Source organism: Lolium rigidum, chromosome 1 (assembly GCF_022539505.1).
Source record: "Lolium rigidum isolate FL_2022 chromosome 1, APGP_CSIRO_Lrig_0.1, whole genome shotgun sequence".
Taxonomy (NCBI): domain Eukaryota; kingdom Viridiplantae; phylum Streptophyta; class Magnoliopsida; order Poales; family Poaceae; genus Lolium; species Lolium rigidum.
The window spans coordinates 59,330,813-59,343,726 of NC_061508.1; positions in this window are offsets into that span (position 1 = coordinate 59,330,813).

A 12,914-nucleotide genomic window follows, 5' to 3' on the forward strand; every position below is an offset into this window, starting at 1 on the left:
TGTACGCAACTTTCATTCAATTTGGGCATTTTCATCTGAGCAAGTTAAGTGCCCCTGAAAAATTCGTTTTTACGGACTGTTCTGTTTTGACAGATTCTGCCTTTTATTTCGCATTGCCTGTTTTGCTATGTTTGATGAATTTCTTTGTTCCATTAACTTTCAGTAGCTTTGTGCAATGTCCAGAAGTGTTAAGAATGATTATGTCACCTCTGAATATATGAATTTTCAATTATGCACTAACCCTCTAATGAGTTTGTTTTGAGTTTGGTGTGGAGGAAGTTTTCAAGGGTCAAGAGAGGAGGATGATACAATATGATCAAGAAGAGTGAAAAGTCTAAGCTTGGGGATGCCCCGTGGTTCATCCCTGCATATTTTAAGAAGACTCAAGCATCTAAGCTTGGGGATGCCCAAGGCATCCCTTCTTCATCGACAACTTATCGGGTCACCTCTAGTGAAACTATATTTTTATTCCGTCACATCTTATGTGCTTTACTTGGAGCGTCTGTTTGTTTTTGTTTTTGTTTGAATAAAATCGGATCCTAGCATTCTTTGTTTGGGAGAGAGACACGCTCCGCTGTTTCGTATGAACACATATGTTCTTAGCTTTACTTTTAATGTTCATGGCGAAGGTTGAAACCGCTTCGTTCATTGTTATATGGTTGGAAACAGAAAATGCCGCATGTGGTAAATTGGTATAATGTCTTGAATAATTTGATACTTGGCAATTGTTGTGCTCATATAGATCATGTTTAAGCTCTTGCATCATGTACTTTGCACCTATTAATGAAGAACTACATAGAGCTTGTTAAAATTTGGTTTGCATGATTGGTCTCTAGAGTCTAGATATTTTCTGGTTAAGGTGTTTGAACAACAAGGAAGACGATGTAAAGTCTTATAATGCTTACAATATGTTCATATGTAAGCTTTGCTGTACCGTTTTATACTTGAGTTTGCTTCAAACAACCTTTCTAGCCTAGCCTTGTATTGAGAGGAATTCTTCTCGTGCATCCAAATCCTTGAGCCAAAAACTATGCCATTTGTGTCCACCATACCTACCTACTACATGGTATTTCTCTGCCATTCCAAAGTAAATTAACTGAGTGCTACCTTTAAAAATTCTATCCTTTGTCTTTGCAATATATAGCTCATGGGAAAAATAGCCTTAAAAACTATTGTGGTGAAGAATATGTACTTATGTATCTTATTTCTTAATAAGTTGCTTGTTGAGCGGTAACCATGCTTCTGGGAACGCCATCAACTATTACACCTTTGTTGAATATCATGTGAGTTGCTATGCATGTTCGTCTTGTCTGAAGTAAGGACGATTTTTATGATCAAATGGTTTGAGTATGCATATTGTTAGAGAAGAACATTGGGCCGCTAACTAAAGCCATGATCCATGGTGGAAGTTTCAGTTTGGATAATCAATCCTCAATCTCTTATGAGAATATTATCTGTTGTTGAATGCTTATGCATTAAAGAGGAGTCCATTATCTGTTGTCTATGTTGTCCCGGTATGGATGTCTAAGTTGAGAATAATCAAAAACGAGAAATCAAATGCGATCTTTCTCCTTAGACCTTTGTACAAGCGGCATAGAGGTACCCCTTTGTGACACTTGGTTGAAACATATGTTATGCAATGATAATCCATGTTAATCCAAGCTAATTAGGACAAGGTGCGGGCACTATTGGTATACTATGCATGAGGCTTGCAACTTATAGGATATCTTATACATAACACATATGATTTATTACTACCGTTAACAAAATTGTTTCTATGTTTTCAAAATGAAAAGCTCTAGCACAAAAATAGTAATCCATGCTTCCCTCTGCGAAGAGCCTATCTTCTACTTTATTGTTGAGTCAGTTCACCTAATTCTTTCTATCTCAGAAGAAAACACTTGTATCAACTGTGTGCATTGATTCTTACATGTTTACCTATTGCACTTGTTATATTACTTTGTGTTGACAATTATCCATGAGATGAACATGTTGAAGTTGAAAGCAACTGCTGAAATTTATATTTTCCTTTGTGTTGCTTCAAAGCTTTCTACTAAGAATTTATTGCTTTATGAGTAATTCTTATGCAAGTCTTATTGATGCTTGTCTTGAAAGTATTATTCATGAAAAGTCGTTGCTATATGATTCAGTTGTTTACTCATTGTCTTCACCATTGCTTCGAATCGCTGCATTCATCTCATATGCTTTACAATAGTATTGATCAAGATTATGATAGCATGTCACTTCAGAAATTATCCTTGTTATCGTTTACCTACTCGAGGGCGAGTAGGATCTATGCTTGGGGATGCTTGATACGTCTCAAACGTATCTATAATTTCTTATGTTCCATGCTACTTTTATGATGATACTCACATGTTTTATACACATTTTATGTCATTATTATGCATTTTCCGGCACTAACCTATTGACGAGATGCGAAGAGCCAGTTGTTGTTTTCTGCTGTTTTTGGTTTCAGAAATCCTACAAAGGAAATATTCTCGGAATTGGACGAAATCAACGCCCAGGGTCTTATTTTTCCACGAAGATTCCAGAAGACCGAAAGGGAAACGAAGTGGGCCAAGGGTGGCCCCGCGCCACCCTATGGTGTGGGGCCCCCGTCAGCCCTCCAACTCCGCCCTTCCGCCTACTTAAAGCCTTCGTCGCGAAAACCCCAGTACCGCGAGCCACGATACGGAAAACCTTCCAGAGACGCCGCCGCCGCCAATCCCATCTCGGGGATTCAGAGATCGCCTCCGCACCCTCGCCGGAGAGGGGAATCATCTCCCGGAGGACTATTCATCACCATGATCACCTCCGGATCGATGTGTGAGTAGTTCACCCTCGGACTATGGGTCCATAGCAGTAGCTAGATGGTTGTCTTCTCCTCATTGTGCTATCATGTTAGATCTTGTGAGCTGCCTATCATGATCAAGATCATCTATTTGTAATGCTACATGTTGTGTTTGTTGGGATCCGATGAATATGGAATACTATGTTAAGTTGATTATCAATCTATCATATATATGTTGTTTATGTTCTTGCATGCTCTCCGTTGCTAGTAGAGGCTCTGGCCAAGTTGATACTTGTGACTCCAAGAGGGAGTATTTATGCTCGATAGTGGGTTCATGCCTCCATTGAATCTGGGACAGTGACAGAAAATTCTAAGGTTGTGGATGTGCTGTTGCCACTAGGGATAAAACATCAATGCTTTGTCTAAGGATATTTGTGTTGATTACATTACGCACCATACTTAATGCAATTGTCTGTTGTTTGCAACTTAATACTGGAAGGGGTTCGGATGATAACTCGAAGGTGGACTTTTTAGGCATAGATGCATGCTGGATAGCGGTCTATGTACTTTGTCGTAATGCCTTGATTAAATCTCATAGTACTCATTGTGATATATGTATGTGCATTGTTATGCCTTCTTTATTTGTCAATTGCCCAACTGTAATTTGTTCACCCAACATGCTATTTCTTATCGGAGAGACACCACTAGTGAACTGTGGACCCCGGTCCATTCTTTACATCCGAAATACAATCTACCGCAATACTTGTTCTTTACTTGTTCTTCGCAAACAAACATCATCTTCCACACTATACATCTAATCCTTTGTTTACGAGCAAGCCGGTGAGATTGACAACCTCACCGTTACGTTGGGGAAAAGTACTTTGATTGTGTTGTGCGAGGTTCCACGTTGGCGCCGGAATCCCTGGTGTTGCGCCGCACTACACTCCGCCACCAACAACCTTCACGTGTTCCTTGACTCCTACTGGTTCGATAACCTTGGTTTCTTACTGAGGGAAAACTTGTCGCTGTACACATCACACCTTCCTCTTGGGGTTCCCAACGGACGTGTGTCTTACACGCCATCACCCCCTCCGTCTCGTCTTCTGGCTCCGTGAGTCTTCGGGTGAAATATGGATTTTGCGATATTTTTCCGGTAATTTTCCTGAAAGTTGAATTTCTGCACAAAAACGAGACACGAGAGCAATTATGCTGAAAACAACATCAGTCTGTGTTAGTTGGGTTCAAAACATACAAGATAGAGGGCAAACAACCGCAAACGTGTTCAGAAAAGTAGATACGTTTTGGACGTATCATGCACCGCCCTAGAGAACAGGGTTATCATCACACTCCTGTCATGCAGATCACTGTAGAGCGGCAATATCCTGTGACAGGCGGGATTGGAAGTCTTCGTGGACTTTCGCACCCGGACGAGTGTCCTAATGGCTTCGCCTGCAAGGCTCCGCCAACTTCTAGAGCCGGCCATCGAAATAATGAAGCCGGCCCAACGATGAGCACAGCTAGCTCGGCAATGCCAAAGCAGGCCAATCCCATCTAAAGCCATCCAGACGATGCCAAAGCTGCCCAAGACCATGGCGCATCACGCCCATGGCCAAGCCAACCTAGACGAGGATCCAGCCGGCCCCGAGGCAACCGGCCACGGTCACAGAAGGTCTAGCTAATCTAGGTGAGTTGATAATAATTGTAGCCTTTTTGTGCTGTGGTCTAAGTTATTATCTCTATAGTAGGTAGTACTCACTTAGATGTGGTTTAATGCAATGTGTCATTAATTATGTTGTAGACTCATATTGCTTTGGGATGTGTGATGTTATGGTAAGAGCAATTCTAATAGTATAGCCAACTGTTGGCTATAACAAGATGTCATATGATTTGTAGTCATCATATAGCTAACATGTACAATAGTTGGCTATAAGAATGTAGTACTTTACTAATATATGGCCCACCTTTCACTCTCACAAGGTGCCTAGGAGCACGTGCAAGAGCTGGCTATTGCATAGTAGCCCACCTCCCTTCTCTCTCCTCTTCTCTCTCCTCCAACTCATCTAAAATATATTATTTAATGTCTTATAGTCAGCTGACTGGACTCTATTGTACTTGCTCTAACATAGCTAAATAGGAGCTAGGTTTAGGAAGCTAGTTCCCTTCTATAGCTAATCTAGGTTGTAACCTTGTTAGATGTGGTGTTCGTCTCTTCTGATAGGTTCCTGTCCCTTGAAGTAGTTGTTGACTCCTTGGTCTTCGGGTTGCACTGTAGATCCTCCTTTGATGCCTCCATATCTAAGCAGAGGATTTAAGAGTGGGATGAGTACGAGCGTACTCAACAAGTTCATTATAGGAAAGAGGTGTTTAATGCACTAGCTACAGCATTAGACCAGAAAGTCTAATACCAATGCAGGTTTTAATAACCATTTTTTCAAAAGGTTGCTTTTATTCAGAAGAACTATGTCCGTCAGCCTTCACCGGTTTACTAGAACTTCATGGAGTTCCTTTCCGGCAGCGTTCGCAGTTCCAATCCCGGAACAGGGAGTGACAGGTCACGATTCATTACACTCTGTAGAGGTGTGTTGCTTTACCCATAAGAGATCTTAACCTTGGTGCCAACCGGGCAATTTCCCCGTCCACACTTCCTTTGGTGTGAGGCCCGGTATAAGGTCATAGCCAATCATATTCCTCCGCTACCTCATACACCCACCCTTTGTTGCATCCCCGACCCTGGGTCCTCGCCGGTCCTCTTACACCAATTAAGGATGGACCCCGACCACGACAACAATCTGGGATCGAACCAAACTCCTTCGCCGGTAGATGCAACCCCTCATAGACCGCAATATCGTGGGGACTTTAGGCTTCCCCGACCACCGCTTGATCCTCGGGCTGCAAGTGTCTACGGACTATGCCGTGGGGACTTTAGGCTTCCCGACCACCGCTTGCACCTTTGGAATACAAGTGTGTACGGTGAAAGCGCGTCCGTTGATGTACAAGAGGTGGAAATACAATTGACTATTCCGTCCCACTCCGGATCTTATGGTTAACACGGTTATTACGGCACAAGAATCACTCGGACGACATTTGTTGTTTAATCCTAGATGGATATAAACCCTTGCAATGGAACCTCTACCATATCAACACAATCCATGGTTCCATTGCCCACCACTTAGTCATATTCATAGTTATGAAAATAGTGGTTTTGCTTTTTATGCAATAGTGATAAACATAATACTTTGCAAGTAATTTGGTAAAAATACTCAAATGACATGAGCAAGTGATGAACTTGCCTTTCTTGACTGCAAGATTATGCAGGCAAGGTCTTCGATACGCAATAACTCCAGATTCTGAAATAGCATCATCGTCCGGTAAGGACGATGTTTAAAAGATTGGCAAGGATGCAATAATGCATAAGTATGAGATGCAATCGCTCTAAGCATGACATAACCCCGATGATTTAGGATTAGTGAGTTGTAATGATTAGTTTCGGGTGTGTTGCACTTTTAGAGTGATTCACAAGCAAGGTTCTTATTAAGGTTGATTACTAGGTATCCTAAACAAGTAGTAGAATGCATAACAACAATCATACACACCAAGGGATAGTAGTTGTATAATAAGTAAAAGACAGTTGTCAATTTTAATTCCTATACTGTATGGTTGATGATTACTTGTTATGTACTTCAAAAGAATAACTTTTGAAGAACATGTTCTTTAATAAAGAACAAGTATGATAATTAGGCTGGTGGGGTTCTATGGTTGACTATGGTTCCAAGTAGCTTCTGGAATAAGGATTTAGATGGATCCTAACAAGGTTGAAAGTATATTTTTGGCAATTCATTAAACATGGGTGCTATCAAGGTTGGTATACCTTGTTGGTGACAGCTGGCTAGGGTTTATGGATCCTATTAAGCAGGGTTGATGATGATTCCTTACTTTCTTCAAAAGAATAACTTTTGAAGAACATACTTCTTAAATAGTAAGAAGTATAGCAATTAGGGTTGAGGTGGTCTAGGTTTTATTGTTGATTTTATTAATTAAGGATTAATTGGCTCCTAAATAGGATGATTCATAATTATCCAACACTAGTAGGGTTTAGTGGAGTATGGTATGTAAGATAAAACATTGGGCATAGTTGCTATGAGGATTCATCACCATGGTGTGATGCTAATTAAGGTTAATTAAGATGATGGTTTTGGTAATAGGAGCTAGGGTTTAGACTTGGTTGATCCTACTTGGTCAACTAGGTTGGATAGGTATGCATACATGGAATACAAAATTATTGATAATAGGGCTCCTACATTTTATGTGGCATGGCAAGTATTTAATTGCTAATTATGATTCTATGAATCAAAAGGAAGTACATGATCTCATGTTATATCTAGGGTTTAGGTTTTAGAAACAATTTAGGGTTCCAATTGATTAATGGAGCTAGTGTTCTCAATGGCATTAGGGTTTTAGAATCCCACATAAAATTATGAACTACTATTTTAGGTATAATGGAATTAGGGTGTCCTAATCTACCATCTAGTTCTTAAGGTAATAACTTCATTATAAAGTTGAAGTTATTAATCACTTTAAAATAAAAATAAAATTGGATTTGGCATTTTATTATTTTTAAAGATTTTAATTACTAGTAAAAATACCCGTGCATTGCACCGGAAGAAAAAAAAACTCAAATGTTACAGCGAAGCATCTGTGATAACACTTGTGTGCCACCATCGTTGATTATTTGTCACGTTTTTTCCTACCCATGACAAACATGATCAATTCTAAAAAAGATGAGCTTGGGAAGCCTTTGAACATTGAAGTTGTCTTATATTTCACCCAATTATCGTACAGTAAACTACAATCCCATGTTCCGCATTATAGTAAGATCACATGTTCCGCCATTAGTGAACTTATTAAGAGAAAAGCTTTCATCCAATCGACAACCCATGTATTACCTATTAAATGACTTTTCGGTTAGGATTTGAAAGAAGAACAATCTATACAATTTGAGGCCACTTGAGGCAGCCAAATCTGAACATATGCTTCTATGTAGGAGTAAGTGACAAATCAAGACGGTTCTATTTTAAGCATGATTTCCAAAAATCTTCTAACAGTATGACCATGTAAGATTTGAATGTAGATGATGCAGGCACATCAATTAGACCGAAACCTACTTTCAGACAGAAAAAATAAACGGCATGATTTGCTTTATCAACAATCACCTCACATTACTGATGTGCTCGAAGCCATAATATCGTTTCTTGTTCGACCATGCTATATACTCGTCACATCCAATGAAAAGTAGCAAATCTATCTATATCTATACCTAATAATAAAGAAAATAAGGCTTCTTGTTGGTCCGTCTGTTTTTGCCCCTAATTTTTGATCTAAATTACAGGGTTGCCACCGCTTTAGTTGAAAAAACGATTCGCTCTGTCCGTCGCACAAACCAACTCACGCAAGCCGATCAGCCCCCGTCGTCTGGTTCATCTCAAAAAAAAAAAAAGCCCCCGTCGTCTGGTTGGTTCATTGGTTGGCCCTGGTCCAGCAGCCCAAACATGTGCTCCAAGTCGAGCGCTATAAAGGCTGGCCCAGGTGGCCAGGTCAATCGATCAGCAGGCCCTGGTGTCGTCCTGATTCATGGCGATCGATTTATCGCTGGGTGTGTGGCTCTAACGTGCCCCGATCGATCGCTGGTTGTGAGCCGGTCCAATCAAGAGCTAGCAACCAGCTTTGATCGCACCATGCGACCGTGTACTAATCCAATTACAGGCACACCCTGGTTCTGTGTATACATATACCCATGAGATCGATCGAGGAGACGAGATCGACCAGGATGAAAACTACCCAATCTCGGCGATAAACCGGAAGCGTAGGCCTATCTCGACGGCACACAAGAAGCATCCACCAATGGCACCGTGAAAGAGCAGGGATCGACGCAAAAAACGGAACGCCATGGTTGGTGTACATGAACACTTAGTTCTACAGGTCGACCTAAAAACATGGAGAATTTGTCGTCGGTGTCGCTTCAGTCCTGCCGCTGTGAACTTTGACGTCCCTGGCGTTCTTCTGAGACGCGGATGCCCCTGAGGTCCACATTGGCAGCATCTCCTTCATGCTCTTCCGGGCGTCGGGCGTCCTGGTTCGAGTCTAGGTACGTCCAGTCCAGCATTTGCCGTGTCTCTCCATTACTGCAAAGGGCGGCAGCGAGCAAAGCGTTGGCTTCCTCTACTGGAAGTGGAAGGCCACACGACACGTCGAGCTGCGCGTTCCCGAGGGACTAAGATGAAGTTCCTGTTAGGTTTTAATCTTGATTATGTATCAGCATGTTTAGATTCATCTGCATGTAGTAGTTGTCGAGCAGGTGAAGCTACACTCCAGCGCGTATACGGCGAGATGCCCAGCTCGTGCGATGCGGGTGCACGGCGTGATGCAGGTGTTGTGCGATGCAGCAGGGCCGTGGGAAGCGGCGCGTAGAGTTGAGCTGATCCTTTGAGTTGCAGAGTCATGGACGACCAAGTGAATTGGTCTAGTTAGTTGCATGCATGAATTAGTCAGTGGGTTAGCCGCATGCTGGAGTGATTCCAGGAAACTGGGTTAGTGCGTTAGTGGAGTAAGTGCATGAGGTGTGAGTCCTTATCTTGTACTACTACTATTTAAGCCAAACAAATGAATGAGACGAGGGCAGCCGTAAGGGCAGAGAAACAATGTAGCCAATATGGTCTCACCGGGAGGAAGTTGCAAAGCAAATATTCTCCTTGGTGAGGTGTGCGTGCGTGTGTTGTGTAGTCTTTCTCACCATGTGTGTGTGTTCTTGTGAGGTGAGAGAGACAAGAGAGATTGTGAGAGATCAGAGGTAGAAGAAGAAGATGGGGCTGCGAGGTGCAGCCCCCAACAGTTCCATGCACACCAGCACCCATGTTCGTGTGCCGATCATGACGAGAAAGAAGCGGCAGTACATCACCTGTCGTTTAGACTAAATGGCCTGCACAGCTGGCTGCGCCCCACCCGGCGCCGCTCAAGAACTTCACAACTCTGATGTGATAACCCATGTGGCCATGTCAAGGTGCTTAATGTGTTCGGTTCGTAGGATTTTTCATGAAGACTGCTGCAGAAAACTGCTAGCAGAAATTGCAATGTTTCAAGGATCTTTCACTAAAAACGGTGAATTTTGCTTATGCACATCGTGGCATGAGTTCTGAGGCTATGAAGTTTTTACATCAGCTGCAACCTGAGGGCATGTCTCGGGATTCAGTTTTTTCATGATGCAGGAAGTAAAGCCTGCACCAAGTCCAACAATATTGTCCGCAACACTTCTTGCAGCTTCAATACAACATGGGAACGCATGCGTGCATTAATATGTACCAGGAGAGTCTGAATCCAGAGCAAAGGCTTATACTCCGTACTCAATTGATATCACCACCAAGACGAACAGTGTTGCCTCACGTCATGCAAACATCGCGACCCATTATTAATCTCTGCTGAGGATGGTAAGTACTGTAATAAGTCTATAATACACTAATAATAAAACAGCGTAGTGCATTTTTTTTGACAATAGCGTAGTGCATGTTCTCTGTCCTTATATGTGAATAGTTACAATTAGATGGAAGAGAGGAGGCATGATCAAGATTGGATGTTGTATAAAGCAAACTTATCTCCAGTCTATGTATGTGTCAAGTTTGAGGTTAGGATCACAAAATCCACTGGCCATCCTAATGCTAACAGTTCGGAGATGAGTATCTACTTCCACATGTGCAACAAGCCAATACGATTTGTGCAGGTTTCTGGCAAAACTCCTAATCTTCTTTATCAAGATTTACATTATTTTCCATTACTCATGGTTTGTGTTTCTCGCCCATTATTGATAAAATCAATGCTTTAAATAGCCGGCTACAGGCTATAACCGCGGCATCCCAAAACAGCTATATCCCGGCTATAGCTCGGCTATAGCCGGCTATTTAAGAACTTTTATATCTTTTAGCAGGCTAATGCAGTTAGCCGCATCATACGGGAGAGGCTGCCGGCTACAGGCTATAGCCGCGGTATCCCAAAACAGCTATATCCCGGCTATAGCTCGGCTATAGCCGGCTATTTAAGAACTTTTATATCTTTTAGCGGGCTAATGCAGTTAGCCGCATCATACGGGAAAGGCTATAGCGGGCCATAGCCCAGCTATAGCCGGCTATTTTAAACTATGAAAATTATACTAAACTGAGAAGTATTTATTTATTGTTGCATGTTTTGCAAGTTTCTCGATTTAATTTCAACACTTAATGATTGTATGAAACACGGAAATGTTTCTCATTAACAAGTGTCATCTAAATTTTCTTCCCCGATGCAACGCATGGGCAATTTTACTAGTCTATACCTAATAATAAAGAAAATAAGGCTTCTTGTTCGTCCATCTATTATTGCCACGAGTTTTTGCAGAAATTACGGTGAATGCCACCGCTAAGTCAGAAAAAACGGTTCGGTAATATGTACACGCGTGACCTCGCTCCCGATTTCGGCCCAAGTTCCCCGTTCCTCTCACCCGGACATCCGCGTCCCTCTCATTGGCCGTACTTCGCATGTATCTCACCGGAGAAGAGGGAGTAAGAGGAGAGGTGCTGGATGTACGTCGTCGGAATTGGGTTGGCCCGAGTACAGAGTACTCCAGGACTCTCACCGGCCGGACTCCCCCGTGCATCTCACCGGAGACGAGGGAGGAAGAGGACGCGTGCTGGATGGGCTTCGCCAGAATTATGGTTGGCGAGATGGGTGGCCACCGTCGATAGACGCGTGGGAAGTTGCGGCGCGGAGCTCGTAGGAGAAGCGGCGCGGAGCTCGTAAGCGCTGCGGCGGGAGCACCGTGGCGCCGCAAGAGAAAGAGAGAGCCATGGAAGTGGGGGCCGGCGCTGCGTTGGTAGCGAGGACTCCGGGGCTCCGGCCGGACGAAATGAATCAGGCCGAGCCGGGAAGATGGCGACGCCGGTGGCAACTGGTGGCCTGGGGTGATTCAGGGAGAGCCGTGGGTCGTGGGCACGAACGGATAAGGTGGGATATTTTTCTTTTCTTTGGGTTCGCTTCATCCGTCACTTTCCAGGTTTCTTGGCCCAGTTTAAATTTCTTGGTGGCCCATCTACCCACACGAGTTTACAAAGTCAGCTTCACTGCTAAAAAAAAACCTAATAAAAAATGAAGTTCACGATCCAGCTTCCGTGCAAAAAAAGAAAAACAATAACTACACGGCTCAGTCCATATTTGCATGTCCACACTGAGCTGCCGCGAATGCTCCGCAACACCAGGTGTCTAGGTGGGATAAGTCTTGGATCAATTACTTGATTTTTTCAAAAAAGCTGAAATTAGTACAATTTGTCTGGAGCGGGTAAAAAATATAAAACCTTGGGCCCATGGTTTAGAAGGGTGGTTGCTAATCGAGGAGCAACTAACATGAACACCCACCAGATCCCAGATCCTAGAAGATTCGTCGAGAAGATAACTCCACACGCCCTCCGTCGGTGCCCACCGGATCCTAGAAAATCCGTCGAGAAGACAACTCCACATGCCCTCCGCGGTGCTAGGCGCACCACCGGAACATGATAGGGAACGAATGACCTTTTTATAACTTTAGGATGTAGTCATCGCCTCGCCATCCTAAACAAGACACTGCATATTCCTAAAAAAGAAGAATTGAACCTCATGTCCGCATGAGCCCGCGATCCACCGCAAATCCAAGGCCACCGGAGGCGGGGCGAACCGATGGCGTTGCCGGCAACGGGGGTGGGGGGCGAAACCTTAGATTGGTTTTCTTGGACTGCCTCCTATTTGGTGTGAATATTATTGATACCATATCACATTCCATTTTTGTCGCAATTTATATTAATTTTCACACACCGATTTGTTCACTGAAAAGCTTGAGATATAGTCACCATTTGTCTGACCGGAGTCGCTTAGAGGTCCTCCTCCTACCAAGAAGCTGGTTGGATTCTACAACATGACACGTCCTTAATTACTTTATACGCTTGCATGACATAAATTTTATCTACCCGTCGCAACGCACGGACATGTTTCCTAGTATTAATTTAACATGGATGATAGAATTCCGTCCTGATAAGAACTGATATCAAGGAGTCTGCAAAAAGTACTACGAATT